Genomic DNA, 21,726 nt, shown 5'->3' with positions numbered 1-21,726 from the left:
GCAAGTTGAGTAAAACATAAGGATAAGAGTGCTAAGGGAGTTGAGCTATTTATACTTGTGGCTGACGTGACTGACTTCATTGGACATGCCAGGTAGAAAAGAAAGTATATCTAGAAGGGCACAAAGGATTAGAGGTGGCAAGTACAACAAACATGGTCAGACCAAAGTATGGGGGAGAGATAAGATTGGGATGGGATAGGATGATGGAGCTTTCAAGATTGGGTCCAGGCAATGTTGAGGACCATGACTAGCTGACTGTTTGACAGAGATAAGAGACTTCATGAATGTTCGCTGAAGGGGCAGTGGAAGAGGAAGAAGTGGTTTTGGGCTGTACGAATTCAGGAAGGCTTTCATTGAATAGTGACGTGGGTTGGGCCCTCCTTTGACAATGATTTTCATTTTTACCTGAAAAATAATATGCTTTAATTCATTTGAAACAATGATCTTAACTTCTTAGATTGAACGAGATGAAATTGCCATTTCTATAGGTAAAAACGATCACTTATAGACAAGTTCATCTGGTTCAAAGAATGGGTTGAACAATAGTATCAGCAACTAACAGCCTGTGAGCGTTTTCTCTTGGCCAGGAACTATCTTCTTGGCCCTTTTCAGCTTGCCACGAATCTGCCTTCCATGGAGGTGGCAGGTGATTGATTAATATCCAGCAGTGGAGAACTGAAAAATTAAAACCTAAAAAGTGTTCCTAAAGCAAAACATTTACTATGGCCATCCCATGTTCAAATTTCTGTAGCGACCATACTGAGTACAATTACAAGGATGATCTAGTTTAATATTCCCAACATTTCTATAAGGTAGGAGCTCCTCTATTCACCATTTTTTAGGAAATAAGCACAGAGAGGCTGGGTCACTTGTCCAAGGTCACCCATAGCTGTAGGGGAGTCAGGATTTGACCCTAGGGACTCTGGCTCCAAGGCTTGTATACTGAACATGGATATAAAGCTGCATGTTGGAATCATGGCAACATATTTTTTTTAACCAAAATTCCTACCTGATGGTCCAAATTCATTTTGTTTTTTTCCAAGTACAAAGTCGGGGTGAAATGAATGTATTCTCCTTTTGCTTCACAGGCAGTGAACTGCTTAGTATATAGCTTATCTCTACCTGGGAGGGTAGATGGTGTGACTAAAACATCAACCTGAGAACATTTAAAAAGATTTCTAAAACATCAGAATAGAAATGATAACATTTGTCCAAAAAACCCTGAAACGAGTAATTTAGGTCAAAACTGAGAAGCAGTAGAGAAAATATTTTTAAGAGAAGATTTTTGACTCTTACATGTTTGTAGCTTTCATGTTTTGGCCTCTTGTATTGAGTTTTGTTCTTCCAATTCTCTGGAATTAATATTGATACATTTTTTTAAGAAACCTTTTTTCTGTGGCTTCATGCAAATAAGTAGAAACTGTAGTCACCATGTCCTATTATTATAGGAGAAAAAGAGAAATGAGGATGGCCAAGGGAGAGAAGACTAAATGAACAGGCATTCATCACAACAATTCTCACTTTCAGTCATTAATACAAAAAACAACTGACTGGTGAGTAGGGTTTCTGATTCAGAATTTGAAATCTGTCACCTGTCAGTCCAAAATTCTGGCTTAATTCTGCACATTTAACAGCTTTCACTCTTCTATAATCCTACATCAAATGTCAAATACCTATGTTTGGCATTACAAGGAATTGCTTAATATGATAAAGGGAATGGACATTGGAAGCATCTAGACTTGGTTGCAATACTAGCTTAATACTCTGGCTTAAACCTTGGCTGGTTTATATGACTGCTTTGAATCTCAGTCTCATTATCTCTTTAATATACTATTACAACCTGTCTTTAAGGTTGCCACAGACATGAAATTAGCTATAAAGTACATATAGGCAGTCATTAAAACTCACTGATATCATTACTATTATAATTCCTAGTAGGGAACAGCCTTACCTGATGCAAGCTGAGGAAAACAGTTTATGGCGATGGCCCATAGAAGAGATTTTCACTATATTCCCACCTCCCAGCAGAGGCAGCTGGGTTGGGAGCACAGCGAGTGGAGTAGTGGAAAAATTCATAGGAGAGGCAGACCTTTTTTTTTTTTTTACATCTTTATTAGAGTACAATTGCTTTACAATGGTGTGTTAGTTTCTGCTTTATAAAAAAGTGAATCAGTTATACATATACATATGTTCCCATATCTCTTCCCTCTTGCGTCCCCTCCCTCCCACCCTCCTTATCCCACCCCTCCAGGCGGTCACAAAGCACCGAGCTGATCTCCCTGTGCTATGCGGCTGCTTCCCACTAGCTATCTACCTTATGTTTGGTAGTGTATATATGTCCATGCCTCTCTCTCGCTTTGTCACACCTTACCCTTCCCCCTTCCCATATCCTCAAGTCCATTCTCTAGTAGGTCTGTGTCTTTATTCCTGTCTTACCCCTAGGTTCTTCATGACATTTTTTTTAAATTCCATATATATGTGTTAGCATATGGTATTTGTCTTTCTCTTTCTGACTTACTTCACTCTGTATGACAGACTCTAGGTCTATCCACCTCATTCTTCCCAACCACGATCTCTATTTATTTAGACCTTCTGTAATCTCTCTCAGCAATGTTTGGTAGTTGTAAATATACAAATACCACACATCTTTTGTTAAGCTTAATGCTCTTATTGTAAAGGATATTTTAATTTCATTTTCCAGTCATTTGTTGTAAGTTCATAGATGTGTTTTGCCTTATGTATTGAGGTGCTCCTATGTTGGGTGCATAAATATTTACAATTGTTATATCTTCTTCTTGGATCGATCCCTTAATCATTATGTAGTGTCCTTCTTTGTCTCTTCTGATAGTCCTTATTTTAAAGTCTATTTTGTCTGATATGAGAATTGCTACTCCAGCTTTCTTTTGGTTTCCATTTGCATGGAATATCTTTTTCCATCCCCTTACTTTCAGTCTGTATGTGTCTCTAGGTCTGAAGTGGGTCTCTTGTAGACAGCATATATATGGGTCTTGTTTTTGTATCCATTCAGCCAATCTGTGTCTTTTGGTGGGAGCATTTAGTCCATTTACATTTAAGGTAATTATCGATATGTATGTTCCTATTCCCATTTTCTAAATTGTTTTGGGTTCGTTATTGTAGGTCTTTTCCTTCTCTTGTGTTTCTTGCCTAGAGAAGTTCCTTTAGCAGTTGTTGTAAACCTGATTGGTGGTGCTGAACTCTCTCAGCTTTTGCTTGTCTGTAAAGGTTTTAATTTCTCCATCAAATCTGAATGAGATCCTTGCTGGGTAGAGTAATCTTGGTTGCAGGTATTTCTCCTTCATCACTTTAAATATGTCCTGCCAGTCCCTTCTGGCTTGCAGAGTTTCTGCTGAAAGATCAGCTGTTAACCTTATGGGGATTCCCTTGTGTGTTATTTCTTGTTTTTCCCTTGCTGCTTTTAATATGTTTTCTTTGTATTCAATTTTTGACAGTTTGATTAATATGTGTCTTGGTGTGTTTCTCCTTGGATTTATCCTGTATGGGACTCTCTATGCTTCCTGGACTTGATTAACTATTTCCTTTCCCATATTAGGGAAGTTTTCAACTATAATCTCTTCAAATATTTTCTCAGTCCCTTTCTTTTTCTCTTCTTCTTCTGGAACCCCTATAATTCGAATGTTGGTGCGTTTAATGTTGTCCCAGAGGTCTCTGAGACTGTCCTCAGTTCTTTTCATTCTTTTTTCTTTATTCTGCTCTGCAGTAGTTATTTCCACTATTTTATCTTCCAGGTCACTTATCCATTCTTCTGCCTCAGTTATTCTGCTATTGATTCCTTCTAGAGAACTTTTCATTTAATTTATTGTGTTGTTCATCATTGTCTGTTTGCTCTTTAGTTCTTCTAGTTCCTTGTTAAATGTTTCTTGCATTTTGTCTATTCTATTTCCCAGATTTTGGATCATCTTTACTATCATTACTCTGAATTCTTTTTCAGGTAGACTGCCTATTTCCTCTTCATTTGTTTGGTCTGGTGGGTTTTTATCTTGCTCCTTCATCTGCGGTGTGTTTTTCTGTCTTCCCATTTTGCTTATCTTACTGTGTTTGGGGTCTCCTTTTTGCAGACAGCAGGTTCGTAGTTCCCGTTGCTTTTTGTGTCTGTCCCCAGTGGCTAAGGTTGGTTCAGTGGGTTGTGTAGGCTTCCTGGTGGAGGGGACTAGTGCCTGTGTTCTGGTGGATGAGGCTGGATCTTGTCTTTCTGGTGGGCAGGTCCACGTCTGGTGGTGTGTTTTGGGGTGTCTGTGGACTTATTATGATTTTAGGCAGCTGCTCTGCTAATGGGTGGTGTTGTGTTCCTGTCTTGCTAGTTGTTTGGCATAGGGTGACCAGCACTGTAGCTTGCTGGTCGTTGAGTTAAGCTGGGTGCTGGTGTTGAGATGGAGATTTCTGGGAGATTTTCGCCGTTTGATATTATGTGGAGCTGGGAGGTCTCTTGTGGACTAGTGTCCTAAAGTTGGCTCTCCCTCCTCAGAGGCACAGCACTGACTCCTGGCTGCTGCACCAAGAGCCTTTCATCCACACGGCTCAGAATAAAAGGGATAAAAAGTAGAAAGAAAGAATTAGTAGAAGTAGAACGAGAGATAGAACGAAAGAAAGAAAGAAAGCAGGGAGGGAGGGAGGAAGGAAGGAGGGAAGGAAGGAAATAAAGAAAGGAGATAAAGTAAAATAAAATAAAGTAAGATAAAATATAATAGTTATTAAAATAAAAAAAATAATTATTAAAAGAAAAATATTAAAGAAACAAAAATAAAATGGACGGATAGAGCCCTAGGACAAAGGGTGGAAGCAAAGCTATACAGACAAAATCTCACACAGAAGCATACACATACACACTCACAAAAAGAGGAAAAGGGGAAAAAATAATAAATCTTGCTCTCAAAGTCCACCTCCTTAATTTGGGATGATTGGTTGTCTATTTATGTATTCCACAGATGCAGGGTACATCAAGTTGATTGTGGAGCTTTAATCCGCTGCTTCTGAGGCTGCTGGGAGAGATTTCCCTTTCTCTTCTTTGTTCTCACAGCTCCCAGGGGCTCAGCTTTGGATTTGGCCCCGCCTCTGCGTGTAGGTCGCCGGAGGGCGTCTGTTCTTCGCTCAGACAGGACGGAGTTAAAGGAGCTGCTGATTCGGGGGCTCTGGCGCACTCAGGCTGGGGGGGAGGGAGGGGCACGGAGTGCGGGGCGGGCCTGCGGCGGCAGAGGCCAGCGTGACGTTGCACCAGCCTGAGGCGCGCGTGCGTTTTCCCGGGGGAGTTATCCCTGGATCCCGGGACCCTGGCAGTGGCTGGCTGCACAGGCTCCCCGGAAGGGGGTGTGGATAGTGACCTGTGCTCGCACACAGGCTTCTTGGTGGCGGCAGCAGCAGCCTTAGCGTCTCATGCCCGGCTCTGCGGTCTGCGCTTTTAGCCGTGGTTCGCGCCCGTCTCTGGAGCTCCTTTAAGCAGCGCTCTTAATCCCCTCTCCTCGCGCACCAGGAAACAAAGAGGTAAGAAAAAGTCTCTTGCCTCTTCGGCAGCTCCAGACTTTTCCCCGGACTCCCTCCCGGCCAGCCGTGGTGTACTAACCCCCTGCAGGCTGTGTTTACGCCGCCAACCCCAGTCCTCTCCCTGAGCTCCGACCGAAACCGAGCCTCGGCTCGCAGCCCCGCCCGCCCCGGCGGGCGAGCACACAAGCCTCTCGGGCTGGTGAGTGCCAGTCGGCACCGATCCTCTGTGCGGGAATCTCTCCGCTTTGCCCTCCGCACCCCCGTTGCTGTGCTGTCCTCCGCGGCTCCGAAGCTCCCCGCTCCGCCTCCCGCAATCTCTGCCCGCGAAGGGGCCTCCTAGTGTGTGGAGACCTTTCCTCCTTCACAGCTCCCTCCCACTGGTGCAGGTGCCGTCCCTATTCTTTTATCTCTGTTTATTCTTTTTTCTTTTTCCCTACCCAGGTACGTGGGGGGTTTCTTGCCTTTTGGGAGGTCTGAGGTCTTCTGCCAGCGTTCAGTAGGTGTTCTGTAGGAGTTGTTCCATGTGTAGATCGAGGCAGAGCTTTTTGATAATAGGCAGAGCTTCTTGCTCTGCCATCAAGCTGAAAATAATATCACCTTATATTGTTTAGTATCCCAAACCCAAAAATGTTATGATTAATGAGAGAAATTGTTCCTCCTTATTATCTAGTCCTGGAGGAAACAGCTGGATGAAAGGTTCATTGGTAATCTATTCTGCATGATCAAATGCACTGAATAATTGAGGAATACTGGGTGCTGGATGATGATGTCAACCTCTTCATGTTGCTGGCAACACCACAGTCTACAGTATTGTTTATGTCAAAGTAGATCCTCTTCTCAATTCTTCCTGACCTAAGATACAATAGAACTATTCTTCAAGATTTCCAAGGGATCCTTTCCTTTTCTCTGGAAGTTGCTCTAGTGTGTTCCTGTTGTATTGAAGAGACCATTAAACTGATTGGGCTCAGGGCAGGGATCAGCCAGAAGCCAGAGTACAGAGAACTGATAACCAGAGGACTGGCTGTTGGTAGGATAGGGACTTCAGAGAGCTCCCAAAATAGGCTGGAGGTTACTTCTCAATTGATGATAATTATATTTTCCCAAGTGTTCAGGCCAAAACCCCTTAAGTTTTCTGTGATTCCTACTTTCCCTCCACCCATCCTCTACCCCACACATCTAAACTATCAGCACATTTCTCTATGATACTCTCAGAATATGTCCAGAATCACACCACAGTAATGATCTCTACCACAATATCCCTGTTCCTAGTCACAATCAGTTCTCATCTGCAGCAGCTTTCTACCCAGTGTCCCTCTATACCTCTGTGCTGCAACAGAGCTTATACAGGATGAAGGGCAAGTGGAAGCCCTATACAGAGTTTCCTCAACACTGCCATCAGAATGATCTCAGAATAAGCAGAAGAGAGCACACCTTGCCTCTGCTCAGATCCTTCTATGGATTTCATCTCACTCAAAGTAAAAGCCCAGATCTTTCTGATGGTCTGAGCCCTGCTCCCTCTCCAACTTCAGCTCTCCCCAGCCTTCCTCCTACTCATTCACAGCTGTTTCCTTGGTCACATCAAGCATACTGTCACCTCCATGCTGCTGTACCTACTGTCCCCTCCCCAGGTTTTCAGTTGGCTCTTCCCTCACTCATCTCAGGCCTCTGCCCAGATGTCACATCAACAGTGAGAACTTTCCTGACTACCCTGCATGAAACAGTAACCCACATTCTCTCCCCACCCCAGTCCCACCAACACTGCCTATCTCCCTTTGCTGATTCATTTTACTGCATAGCAACTTACTACCGTTGGCCTGCTCTACGTTGACATGTTTTTATTATCTATATCATCTGAAAAGGATATATACTGCAGGAGATCAGGAGCTTTAAAAAAATTCACTGCTCTCTCTCCTGGCATGCAATAAGCAAGCATTCAATAAATAATTGTTTAAGGAACATACGAGTCCAATTGCTAATTTACAGATGGAAAAATGGAGGATCAGGGAGTCCCCATGCCTTGTCTTTTGTCTTATGGTGAGACAGGGTATAACGCTGTATAGAACCTTCAATTCCCACTGACCATTCCAGCATTGTCTTCCCTGTACCATGCTGCTTTTAAACTTCCTGGAGTACTAAGAAGTTTCCATTGCAATTATTAACTACTAACTTTTTTCTTCTCTATAATTCAAACAAGAGAAATTCCATTTCTTCCTTACCTTTATCTGTTCAGTTAGTGTTTAATGTTCTGGCACAACAGGGTCTATAACAATGACAATGCCCTCATAGCCATTGTTATTCAGCCGAACAAGGGGAGTATTGGACCCCTGCAGCAGCTATAGGACTAAGAGGAAGACAAAACTTCTGAATAACCCCATTGTTCCTCTTGAGTTGGTCCTGATCCCAACTTTGGTTTGTTCAAGAGGCTTTTCTTTCTCACCCTCTCCAGTTCTCTCTTTCTCTCTGTTTCTCTCTGTCTCTCTCTCTCTTTTTAGGAGTATATATGTATATATTTTATCAGTGTTGGCTGATTATGGGATATGAACTGTATAAAGGTCAGTGTTTGGAAAGTGGGTATGTACTTGGCTTCTGGGTACACAGTTGTTTTATTGTATGTTACTGTAAAAGTGATCAAGAAGCATACTAGAAATCAGATCTTTTTATAAAATACTTTGCACATTTTCTTCTTGGGATACATTTTCTATACTTAATACTTGTTAATTTTTTAAGTGTAGACAAATGCTTATTACTTTCTATAGCAAGTTATGTGAAAATTAATAAAATTTGTAATAAAGTTGATAGAAATGGTGGTGGTGTTTCTCAATTTTAGAGTGGTTTTATTATTAAATTATTTACCAAGAGTATAAATATTGGAATATTATGTAAGATTTTTAAATGTAAATAATACCAAATTGGGTGATTTGGCTTAGAGACCTAAGTGAAAAAAAAATTTTTTTAATTGAAGCAGGGTTGATTTACAATATTGTGTTAGTTTCACGTGTACAACATAGTGATCAGTATTTTTGCAGATTCTATTCCATTATAGGTTATTACAAGGTAATGGGTATAACTCCCTGTGCTATACAGTGTATCCTTTCTGCTTATCTATTTTATATATAGTAGTTTGTATCTGTTAATCCCACACCCCGAGTCTGTCCCTCGCCTCTTCTTTCTCCCCTGTGGTAACCACAAGTTTCTTTTCTATGTCTGTGAGTCTTTTTCTGTTTTGTTTTACATTCATTTGTATTATTTTTTAGATTTTACATATAAGTGATAGCATATCCTATTTGTCGTTGTCTGATTTACTTCACAAAGTGTAATATTCTCTAGTTCCATCCATTTTGATGCAAATGGCAGTATTTCATTCTTTTTAATGGCTGCGTTTTATACACACACACACACACACACACACACACACACACACACACACACACACACACACACACACACACACCCCACATCTTCTTGATCCAATTCTCTGTTGATGGGCACTTGGTTTCCTTCCATGTCTTGGCTATTGTGAATAGTGCTGCTGTGACCATATGAGTGCATGTATCATTTGAATTAGTGTTTTTGATCTTTCTGGATACATACCCAGGAGTGGCATTGCTGGATCATATAGTAGTTTTATTTTTAGTTTTTTAAAGGAGCTTCCACACTGTTTTCCCTAGTGGCTACACCAGTTTACATTTTTGCCAACAGTGTATGAGGGTTCCGTTTCCTCCACAACCTCTCTGACATTTGTTATTTGTAGACTTTTTGACAGGTGAGAGATGATACTGCATTGTGGTTTCGATTTGCATTTTTCTAATAATTAGTGATGTTGAGCATCCGTTCATGTGCCTGTTAGCCATCTGGATGTCTTCTTTGGAATAATGTTTATTCAAGTCCTCTGTCAACTTTTTTTTATCACATTGCTTCCTTTTTTGATATTGAGTGTATGAATTGTTTGTATATTTTGGATATCAACCCCTTGTTGGTCACATTATTTGACAATATTTTCCCCCATTCTATAGGCTGTCTTTTCATTTTGTTGATGGTTTCCTTTGCTGTGCAAAAGCTTTTGAGTTTAATTAGGTCCTATTTGTTTATTTTTACTTTTACTTCTTTGACTTAGGAGACTGATCCAAGGAAATATTGCTATGATTTATATCAAAGGGTGTTTCACCTATGTTCTCTTCCAGGAGTTTTATGGTTTTGGGTCTTTCATTTAGGTCTTTAATCCATTTAGAGTTTATTTTTGTATGTAGTGTGAGGGAGTGGTTATTTATTTATTTATTTTTGCTGAGCTTGGTCTTAGTTGTGGCATGCGGGATATTTTAGTTGCAGCATGCGGACTCTTAGTTGCAGCATGCAAACTCTTAGCTGTAGCATGCATGTGGGAGCTAGTTCCCTGACCAGGAATTGAACCCAGGCCCTGGCACTGGGAGCGCAGAGTCTTACCCACTCAACTACCAGGGAAGTCCGTGTGAGGGAATGTTCTAACCTCATTGTTTTATATGTAGCTATCCAGTTTTCACAGCACTGCTTGTTGAAGAGATTGTCTTTTTTCCATTGTATATTCTTTCCTCCTTTGTTGAAGTTTATTTGACCATAGGTGCATGAGTTTATTTCTGGGCTCTCTATTCTGTTCCATTGATCTATATATCTGTTTTTGTGCCAGTACCGTACTGTTTTGATTACTGTAGCTTTGTAGTATAGTCTGAAATCTGAGAAGGTTATATCTCCAACTTTGCTCTTTTTTCTCAGGATTGCTCTGGCAATTCAAAGTCTTTTGTGGGTCTATCTAAGTTTTAGTACTATGTGTTCTAGTTCGGGAGAGGTATACTTGGTATTTTGATAGGGATTGCATTAAATCTGTAGATTGCTTTGGATAGTATGGCCATTTTAATAATATTAATTATTCCAATTCAACAGCATGGGATACCTCCTTTCCATTTCTTTGAATCATCTTCAATTTCCTTTATAAACTTTTTTAGTTTTAAGAGTATAGGTCTTGGCCCTGGTGGTATTCAACAGCATGGGATACCTCCTTTCCATTTCTTTGAATCATCTTCAATTTCCTTTATAAACTTTTTTAGTTTTAAGAGTATAGGTCTTGGGACTTCCCTGGTGGTCCAGTGGTTAAGAATCCACCTTCCAATGCAGGGGATGTGGGTTCGATCCCTGGTCAGGGGATTAAGATCCCACACACCACAGGGCAACTAACCCTGCATGCCACAACTAGAGAGAAGCCTGCATGCCACAATGAAGGTCCCATAACTAAGACCCAAAGTGGCCAAAAATAAAATAAAATAAAAAATAAATAAAATTTAAAAACCAAAAGAGTATAGGTCTTTCACCTCCTTTGTTAAGTTTATTCCTAAGCATTTTATTCTTTATGATGCAATTTTAAATGGGATTGTACCCTTGCTTTCTCTTTCTGATATTTCATTATTAGTGTATAGAAAAGCAACAGATTTCTGTATATTAATTTTGTACCATGCTACCTTGATGAATTCTTTTATTTAGTTCTAATAGTTTTGGGGTGGAGGCTATGGGGTTCTCTATATAGAGTATCATGTCATCCACAAATAGTGACAGTTTTATATCTTCCCTTCCAATTTGGATACCTTTTATTTCTTTTTCTTGTCTGATTGCTGCAGTTAGGTTTTCCAGTACTATGCTAAACAGAAGCAACAAGAGAGGGGATCCTTGTCTTTTTCCTGAATTTAACAGGGAGGCTTTCAGCTTTTTGCCATTCAGTATTATGTTGGCTGTGGGTTTGTCATAAATGGCCTTTATTATGTTGAGATATATTCCCTATGTATCCACTTTGATGAGAATTTTTATCATGAATGTTGAATTTGTCGAATGCTTTTTCTGCTATTGAGATTATGTGGTTTTTCTTTTTTTAATTAATGTATCACATTGATTTATTTACCTGTGTTGAACCATCCTTGTGACCCTGAAATAAATCTAACTTCATCTTGGTGTATGATCCTTTTTATGTTTTATTGAATTAGGTTTGCTAATTTTTTTGAGGATTTTTGCATCTATAGTTAACAAAGATATTGGCCTATAATTTTCTTATTTGCAGTATCTTTGCCTGGTTTTGGTATCAGGGTAATGGTTGCCTTGTAAAATGAATTTGAGAGTGTTCCTTCCTCTTCAATTTTTAAGAGCAGTTTGAGAAGGATGGGTATAATTTCTTCTTTATATGGTTGGTAAAATTCCCCATGAAGTTATCTGGGCCTGGACCTTTGTTTGTAGGGAGTTTCTGTTTCTTTGTATTTTTACATATTCTATTTCACTTCTAGTGATTGCTCTGTTCAAATTGTCTGTTTCTTCTTCACTCAGTCTTGACAGGCTGTATGTTTCTAAATATTTGACCATTTTTTCTTGGTTGTCCAATATGTTGGCATATAACTTTCATAGTATTATCTTATGATTTTTTTGTATCTCTGTGGTATTGGTTGTTATTTCTGCTTTTTCATCTCTTATTTTGTTTATTTGAGTCCTCTTTCTTTTCTTCTTTGTGAGACTGGTTAAAGATTTATCAGTTTTGGTTATATTTTTTTAAAAACTAGCTCTTTGTTTCATTGATTTTTTCTATTTTTTTTTTTATTTCCTAAGTGAAAGAATTATAAAGACTTTGATAAATTAAGGAAGATTTGATAGAACTGAGTTATCAGAATGAATTTAAAAACCCTATGCAGTAAAAAAAATAGAACATTTATTTTTTAATTTTTATGTTTTATAAACATTATGAAATCCTATAACATTTTTATGTGTTGACACAAACATAAAAAAATCCAGTAGTTTGCAGGTTATCACTGAGGCAGAGAATAAATAATGTTACTAGATAACATTTATTCAGTGCTTATCAGGGCATAGACTGCTTCTTTTATTCCCTATAGCAACTCTCTAAGGTAAGTATGAATTTTGTATATGAGAAAGTGAGGCACACAGTGGTTGAGTAACTTGCCAAGATCATTCAGCATTTTGACCCCAGAGTCCATATATTTTTAATCACTCCACATTAAGGCAATGTTGTTTTATAATGAAAATAATGTAAATATAATTTTTAAAAAATGGGAAATGGGGTCAAGGTTAGGAATTGTGATGATGAATCAAGAATGTCTGACTAAGGCAAAAGGAGCCAAGACTTGACAGAAACCCAAAAGAGAACTAAAAATAGAGAACTGGTAACTGAAAACAGAATAGCAGAAACTACCTTTAAATTAGGAGTTCAGATAGGATAATACAATGTTAAATTCTAATCAAGCAACATCACCAAGAAGGAGGTTTTATTATATGTGCCCAGACTCTGCCCTCTTAGGCAGCATCCCACATCCTCTTTTCATTCCTTCAAGAATATTATGGGATAATTGTATATTAGTAGAATTAATATGTTGTGCAAACCTCCAATCTACATTTTGTCTCTATGGATTTACCTATTCTGAATATTTCATTTAAATGGAATTGTACAATAAAAAAAAATGTTGTGCAAGTTATAGGATGGAGCTGTTGTACTGGCCACAATTTCCAGGGATATTGTCATTAACTAGAGGAGGAAGGGGACTGGGTATTGACAAATACATCCTAGGCAGTCTTCTCTGGTTCCCTCACTGACCTCCTTTCCTACTTTTCCCTACCTCCCCCTGAACTCCAGGTTGGGGGCTTCAAGCAAACCAAGCATGCACTCATCCCATAGAGTAAGTGCTCAGGAAATTGCTTTTGACTGATGGACTGACTGAATTAGTGAATGATTATCTTTTTAACCCCAAATAACAACATATCACAATGCCTAAACAGAAACTTGTTTAAGATCTTTGAAATGGTTGAGAAAGCTGAGGGACTCAGATCCCCTCTGGTGTTTGGGGGAGTACCTAGGTATTTTTGAGGAGGTGTTATTACTCCCTCAATAAAATCAGGAAACTCTTGTTTCTGGAAAGGGAGATCCTTCCTTTTTGCCAGAGAAGTTAAGAATAGCTTCCCTTCAGCTAGTGGGTACATGCACTGCAGGAAAAATAGATAAATGTTAGTAACACTCCTCCTCTACTTGTTCATAGTTGCACAGAATGTGTGATGGTTCATAGAGTGTGAAAAAGGACCTTCAGCGAATTAGAAATAAATGCATGCCCTTGACTTATTTTTCATGTCTCTTTCATGCTGAGTTTCTAACCCTCTCTGTAGAAGGAGAAGTAGGGAGCTGTTCTGGCACCCCCGAACCATCCCTGTTTATTACTAGTCCACCTCTTACAGATTCCCAGTTACAATGGCTACTGTCTCCATCAATCCAAACTCAGTTAGACATTCTGGACAGAGGCTGGCTTGCATTAATCAGACAGGACTGTGCTCAGTGAGTCTAGATGGAATCCTACTCAGGTAAACAGGGTCAAGGACCCAGACTCTTGGGGCCACTCAAGAGTGCCTCTGGAACTAGGAGGAACTTTTTGAAAAAATTAGTTGATATGTAATCATTTTAGTGTGTCATACAAAAAACATATCCAACACATCAAACTTCTGATTTCACATATTGTTATTGTTAGAATGACACCAAGATTTTTTTGTTTTTTGTTTTTGTTTTCAGTGAGTTGACTTAATAAGAAAATAGTAAAACAGGGATACACAGACATGGGAACAACCTTGAAGTCCGTATGTGCAGGTGTGAGGTTAAGATACTTAGTCTAGATGATCTGGAAGCCTTTCCTTAACTCTACAATTTTATTCAATACTCTGACATTTAGTCAGGTCAGAATTCCTAATGCTGGAACCAGTATCTATGCTAAAACTTAATCATGAGAATTAATTGGCAAGACATTTTAGCTATCTTACCTAATAATAATATATAAGAGTTCATAAAAATTTGAATCAACCTAGAGTTTGAAGGCTAGTAGAAGGATTAACAAAGAGCAAACTTTAAATCAGTTTGTTATTGCAGTAACTATGAGGATATAGTATAAGGTCTTTTTTCTCAATTAGGTGGAGTGAGGCTCAGTATTTTTACCTACAGGTATAATATTGTCTTCCTATAGTGTAAACCCATGCAGTAAGATTTCACTTGCTCCTTTTGTGCTCTCCTTGTCAGCTTTGGGATTGATTCTTTACAACTGATACTCTGGAGAAGACAAATTTCAAGTTTTCCTTGATCAAATTTTGATTTATTGAGCATAGTGATAGACATTGGGGTATGCTGATGATAAGAGATTGTCCCCTGCCCTTAAGAAGCTCACCATCTAAAGGAAAATAGGAACAAGTAAATTATCAATTAAAACAAAGAGGGTTCAGTGTTACCACAGAGGTTAGAAGTGAGATGATGTGAGAGGAACTTAACCCAGTCAGAAGGGGGACTGGAGGAGTTAGGGAAGAATGATCATGAGTCATCCATGTGACTGGAGAATGTAAAAGTGGTGGGGTGGTGGCAGGGGGCTTTCCTGGAAATGAAAAGCAGCTCACAGACTGGGGATAAGATATCCTGAGATATATTAAGAGAGAGTGGATGGAGCCCAGTATATACAATATACACTGTGTCATGGTGTGAGAACTGTGACTGGAGTGGTAAACCAGAGGTGGAACATGAAAGACATTATCAATCATATCATGGGGCTTGAACTTCACACTGAGTACAAAGGAGAGTCGTTAGAAGGTTTTAAATAGGACAGTAAAAGCATCCGATTGGTACTTTAGAAAGACTCGGGCTCTATGGTGAAGAATGGTTGAAACAGGGCTGCGTTGCTAGCACATATGTTGTGTGAATTAGAAAAACTTGTGAATTAGAAAAATGTGTTCCCTCTGGGCAGAGAAATGATCAAATAGTGCCCCCTAGACTTTAGTCTTGGGAGCTGAGTTTGGACTATATTTTACCCCTACTCTCCTTGCCCCTGACAAGGCTGGGTGCTTTCAGGCAGGACACAGCCTGTACAGTGGTTCACAGTGGCTCTGTTTGCAAAGGGTTATGTAGGAATCCAGGTGAGAGATGCTGGGGGCATGAACTAAGGATAGAGACAGGTGGAGGGCTTTTCGAGATATTCAGATTTGACAGGATTTGATGACTGTTTGTAAAAGGGTAAAGAAAGGGAATGGAAAAGTTTCTCTATGTGTATGTGTGTTCAAATATTCATTACTTCATCCTTCCCTCACTCCTTTTTTTTTCTCTCTTCCCGGGATGCAGTCCTGTCTCCAAAGAACTTACTGAACAGTTGAAGGGTGTTAGGGAGGCTTATGTCAGTTATGTAAAGAAGTAATTGCATTTGGAAGTGAGATTCTATATGAAGAGTGGAGAGTTGGACATGAAAGAAAGTGCTCTATTCTGCTTGAGAGTGGGGGAGACAGTCAGGAAAGGCAGTAGGCGTAGGATTTTGAAAGGAGGGCATATGGTCAGAAGGCAGAAAAGGGAGCCTGAAGATGGTAGGATTAGAAATGGAGAAGGATGAAAGGGGTATGGTGTTCCTGATAAAGACCGCAAAACATAAAACAGTGTGTACTTTTGGGAAAACTGAAAGTCCTTGACTGATTAGATGTGTGACAACAGTGAGATGGTACAGTAAGAGATAGGGAAGTGGAGGCAAGGGCCGCAGGGTGGCAGGCCTGGCACTTATTCATTTGACACATATTTTGGTCCTTTTATCCTTGGTGCCTGGAAAAAGTGATGTAGAGTCATAGTCTCTGCCTTTGTGGCATTAGTCTTTATTTTTAAAATAGTTTAAGAGCTATTTTGGTTTTGCACATTACTTTGGGGGCAATGTGGCAGACATATTGGGGAGGGTAGAATGAAGACACAGAGTTTATTTTTGTGTATAGTGTTAAAGAATGTTCTAATTTCATTTTTTACTTGTAGCTGTCCAGTTTTCCCACCATTTATTGATGAGACTGTCTTTCCTCCATTGTATAGTCTTGCCTCCTTTGTTATAGATTAATTGACCATAGGTGTGTGGATTTATTTCTGGGTTTTCTATCCTGTTCCATTGATCTATATTTGTTTTAGGTTAACACCATACACAAAAACAAACTCAAAATGGATTAAAGACCTAAAAGTATAACCAGACACTACAAAAATCTTAGAGGAAAACATAGGCAGAATATTCTTTGGCATAAATTGCAGCAATATCTTTTTCAAGCTGTCTCCTAGAGTAATGGAAATTTTAAAAATTTTAAAAAGGGACCTAATTAAACTCAAAAGCTTTTGCACAGTAAAGGAAACCATAAACAGAAAAAAGACAACCCACAGAATGGGAGAAAATATTTGCAAACGACGCAACTCACAATCAATTAATTCCAAAATTTACCAACAGTTCATGCAGCTCAGTAGCAAAAAAGAACTCAATTTAAAAAAATGGGCAGAATGGGGGAGACCTTCAAGATGGCGGAGGAGTAAGACGTGGAGATCACCTTCCTCCCCACAAATACATCAGAAATACATCTACATGTGGAACACCTCCTACAGAACACCTACTGAACACTGGAAGAAGACCCCAGACTTCCCAAAAGGCAAGAAACTCCCCATGTACCTGGGTAGGGCAAAAGAAAGATAAACCAGAGACAAAAGAATAGGGACAGGACCTGCACCTCTGGGAGGGAGCTGTGAAGGAGAAAAAATTTCCACACACTAGGAAGCCCCTTCACAGGTGGATATGGGGGGTGGCGGGGGGAAACTTCAGAGCCACAGAGGAAAGCACAGCAACAGGGGTGCAGAAGGCAAAGTGGAGAGATTCCCACACAGAGGATCAGTGCCGACCAGCACTCACCAGCCCAAGAGGCTTGTTTGCTCACCTGCCGGGGTGGGTGGGGGCTGGAAGCTGAGGCTTACGCTTCGGAGGTTGGATCCCAGGGAAAGGACTGGGGTTGGCTGTGTGAACACAGCCTGAAGGGGGCTAGTGCACCATAGCTAGCTGGGAGGGAGTCCGAGAGCAAGTCTGGACCTGCCTAAGAGGGAAGAGACTTTTAGGGGTGTGCGAGGAGAGGGGATTCAGAGCACCACCCAAACGAGCTCCAGAGACAGGTGCGAGCCACGGCTATCAGTGCAGACATCAGAGACGGGCCTGAAATGCTAAGTCTGCTGCTACAGCCACCAAGAAGCCTGTGTGCAAGCACAGGTCACTATCCACACTTCCCCTCCCAGGAGCCTGTGCAGCCCGCCACTGCCAGGGTCCCGTGATCCAGGGACAACTTCCCTGGGAGAACACACGGCACGGCCTCGGGCTGTTGCAACGTCACACCGGCCTCTGCCACTGCAGGCTCGCCCCACGTTCTGTACCTCTCCCTTCCCCCAGCCTGAGTGAGCTGGAGCCCCCAATCAGCTACTACTTTAACTGTCTTGTCTCAGCGGGGAACAGATGGCCTCAGGCGACCTACATGCAGAGGCGGGTCCAAATCCAAAGCTGAACGCCAGGACCTGTGCGAACAAAGAAGAGAAAGGGAAATCCCTCCCAGCAGCCTCAGGAGCAACGGATTAAATCTCCACAATCAACTTGATGTATCCTGCATCTCTGGAATACCTGAATAGACAACAAATCATCCCAAAATTGAGGTGGTAGACTTTGGGAGCTACTGTAGACTTGGGGTTTGCTTTCTGCATCTAATTTTGTTTCTGGTTTTATGTTTATCATAGTTTAGTATTTAGAGTTTAGTATTTAGAGTTTATTGGTAGGTTTGTTTATTGATTTGGTTGCTCTCTTTCTCCACTTTTTTAATATATATATATATATTTTTTTGTTTGTTTTGTTTTCCTTTTTCTCTTTTTGTGAGTGTGTATGTGTATGCTTCTTTGTGTGATTTTGTCTGTATAGCTTTGCTTTTACCATTTGTCCTAGAGTTCTTTCTATCTGTTTTTTTTTTATTTTGTTTGTATTTTTTTTCATATAGTTTTTAGTGCTTGTTATCATTGGTAGATTTGTTTTCTGGTTTATTTGCTCTCTTCTTTCCTTCTTTTTTTATTACTAAAAATTTTTTTTAAATAATTAAAAATTTTAATAGCTTTATTTCATGTTTTTCTTACTTTCTTTCTTTTTTCTCCCTTTTCTTCTGAGCCAATGTGGCTGACAGGGCCTTGGGGCTCTGGCCGGGTGTCAGGCCTGTGCCTTTGAAGTGGGAGAGCCGAGTTCAGAACACTGGTCCACCAGAGACCTCCCGGCTCCACATAATATCAAATGGCGAAAGCTCTCCCAGAGATATCCATCTCAACACTAATACCCAGCTCCACTCAACGACCAGCAAGCTACAGTGCTGGAACTCTATGCCAAACAAATAGCAAAACAGGAACACAACCCCACCCATTAGCAGAGAGGCTGCCTAAAATCATAATAAGGTCACAGACACCCCAAAAACACCACAGGATGCCATCCTGCCCACCAGAAAGACAATATCCAGCCTCATCCACCGGAGCACAGGCACCAGTCCCCTCCACCAGGAAGCCTACACAACCCACAGAACCAACCTTAGCCACTAGGGGCAGACACCAAAAACAATGGGCACTACAAGCCTGCAGCCTGAAAAGAGGAGACCCCAAACACAGTAAGTTAAACAAAGTGAGAAGACAGAGAAACACACAGCAGATGAAGGAGCAAGGTAAAAACCCACCAGACCAAACAAATGAAGAGGAAATAGGCAGTCTACCTGAAAAAGAATTCAGAATAATGATAGTAAAGATGATCCAAAATCTTGGAAATAGAATGGAGAAAATACAAGAAACATTTAACACGGACCTAGAAGAACTAAAGAGCAAACAGACAATGATGAACAACACAATAAATTAAATGAAAAGTTCTCTAGAAGGAATCAATAGCAGAATAACTGAGGCGGAAAAAAGGATAAGTGACCTGGAAGATAAAATAGTGGACATAACTACAGCAGAGCAGAATAAAGAAAAAAGAATGAAAAGACTTGAGGACAGTCTCAGAGACCTCTGGGACAATATTAAATGCACCAACATTCGAATTATAGGGTCCCAGAAGAAGTAGAGAAAAAGAAAGGGATGAGAAAATATTTGAAGAGATTATAGTTGAAAACTTCCCTAATATGGGAAAGGAAATAGTCAATCAAGTCCAGGAAGCGCAGAGAGTCCCATACAGGATAAATCCAAGGAGAAATATGCCAAGACACATATTAATCAAACTACCAAAAATTAAATACAAAGAAAAAATCTTAAAAGTACCAAGGGAAATAAACAAATAACATACAAGGGAATCCCCATAAGGTTAACAGCTGATCTTTCAGCAGAAAATCTGCAAGCCAGAAGGGAGTGGCAGGACATATTTAAAGGGAAAATCCTACAACCAAGATTCCTCTACCCAGCAAGGATCTCGTTCAGATTTGACGGAGAAATTAAAACCTTTACAGACAAGCAAAAGCTAAGAGAATTCAGCACCACCAAACCAGCTTTACAACAAATGCTAAAGGAACTTCTCTAGGTAGGAAACACAAGAGAAGGAAAAGACCTACCATAAGAAACCCAAAACAATTAAGAAAATGGTAATAGGAACATACATATGGATAACTATCTGAAAGTAAATGGATTAAATGCTCCAACCAAAACGCACAGACTGGCTGAATGGATACAAAAACAAGACCCATATATATGCTGTCTATAAGAGACCCACTTCAGACCTAGGGACACGTACAGACTGAAAGTAAGGGGATGGAAAAAGATATTCCATGCAAATGGAAATCAAAAGACAGCTGGAGTAGCAATACTCATATCAGACAAAATAGACTTTAGAATAAAGACTATTATAAGAGACAAAGAAAGACACTACATAATGATCAAGGGATCAATCCAAGAAGAAGATATAACAATTGTAAATATTTATGTACCCAGCATAGGAGCACCTCAATACATAACGCAAATGCTAACAGCCATAAAAGGGAAATTGACAGTAACACAATCATAGTAGGGAAATTTAATACCCTACTTTCACCAATGGACAGACCATCCAAAATGAAAATGAATAAGGAAACACAATATTTAAATGATACATTAAACAAGGTGGACTTAATTGCTATTTATAGGATATTCCATCCAAAAGCAACAGAATACTTTCTGCTCTTGTGCTCATGGAATATTCTCCAGGATAGATCATATCTTGGGTCACAAATTAAGCGTTGGCAAATTTAAGAATATTGAAATCGTATCAAGTATCTTTTCTGACCGCAACACTATGAGACTAGATATCAATTGCAGGAAAAAAATCTGTAAAAAATGCTAACACATGGAGGCTAAACAATACACTACTAAATAACCAAGAGATCACTGAGGAAATCAAACAGGAAATCAAAAAATTCCTAGAAACAAATGACAATGAAAACACAATGACCCAAAACCTATGGGATGCAGCAGAAACAGTTTCAAGAGGGAAGTTTATAGCAATACACTCCTATGTCAAGAAACAAGAAACATCTCAAATAAACAACTGAACCTTACACCTAAAGCAATTAGAGAAAGAAGAACAAAAAAAAACCCCAAAGTTAACAGAAGGAAAGAAATGATAAAGAACAGATCAGAAATAAATGAAAGCAAAAAGGAGACCCCAAACACAGTAAGATAAGCAAAATGAGAAGACAGAAAAACACACAGCAGATGAAGGAGCAAGGTAAAAACCCACCAGACCAAACAAATGAAGAGAAAATAGGCAGTCTACCTGAAAAAGAATTCAGAATAATGATAGTAAAGATGATCCAAAATCTGGGAAATAGAATAGACAAAATGCAAGAAACATTTAACAAGGACCTAGAAGAACTAAAGATGAAACAAACAATGATGAACAACACAATAAATGAAATGAAAAATACTCTAGATGGGATCAATAGCAGAATAAATGAGGCAGAAGAACGGATAAGTGACCTGGAAGATAAAATAGTGGAAATAACTACTGCAGAGCAGAATAAAGAAAAAAGAATGAAAAGAACTGAGGACAGTCTCAGAGACCTCTGGGACAACATTAAACGCACCAACATTCGAATTATAGGGGTTCCAGAAGAAGAAGAGAAAAAGAAAGGGACTGAGAAAATATTTGAAGAGATTATAGTTGAAAACTTCCCTAATATGGGAAAGGAAATCGTTAATCAAGTCCAGGAAGCACAGAGAGTCCCATACAGGATAAATTCAAGGAGAAATACGCCAAGACACATATTAATCAAACTGTCAAAAACTAAATACAAAGAAAGCATATTAAAAGCAGCAAGGGAAAAACAACAAATAACACACAAGGGAATCCCCATAAGGTTAACAGCTGA

At 39.7% G+C, this 21,726-nt stretch overlaps 1 pseudogene; it reads right to left on the bottom strand.

Moving 5' to 3' along the window:
* Nucleotides 1–7,892, bottom strand: part of LOC103069111 (calcium-activated chloride channel regulator 4-like) — a 35,743-nt pseudogene extending 27,851 nt beyond the window's left edge.
* Nucleotides 7,893–21,726: the final 13,834 nt, after the last annotated feature.

The sequence above is a fragment of the Lipotes vexillifer genome, unplaced genomic scaffold (assembly GCF_000442215.2).
Source record: "Lipotes vexillifer unplaced genomic scaffold, Lipotes_vexillifer_v1.1 scaffold1629, whole genome shotgun sequence".
In the NCBI taxonomy this organism is placed as follows: domain Eukaryota; kingdom Metazoa; phylum Chordata; class Mammalia; order Artiodactyla; family Lipotidae; genus Lipotes; species Lipotes vexillifer.
Note: the sequence above shows the minus strand (reverse complement) of the source record. Positions and strands in the feature narration are given on the sequence as shown.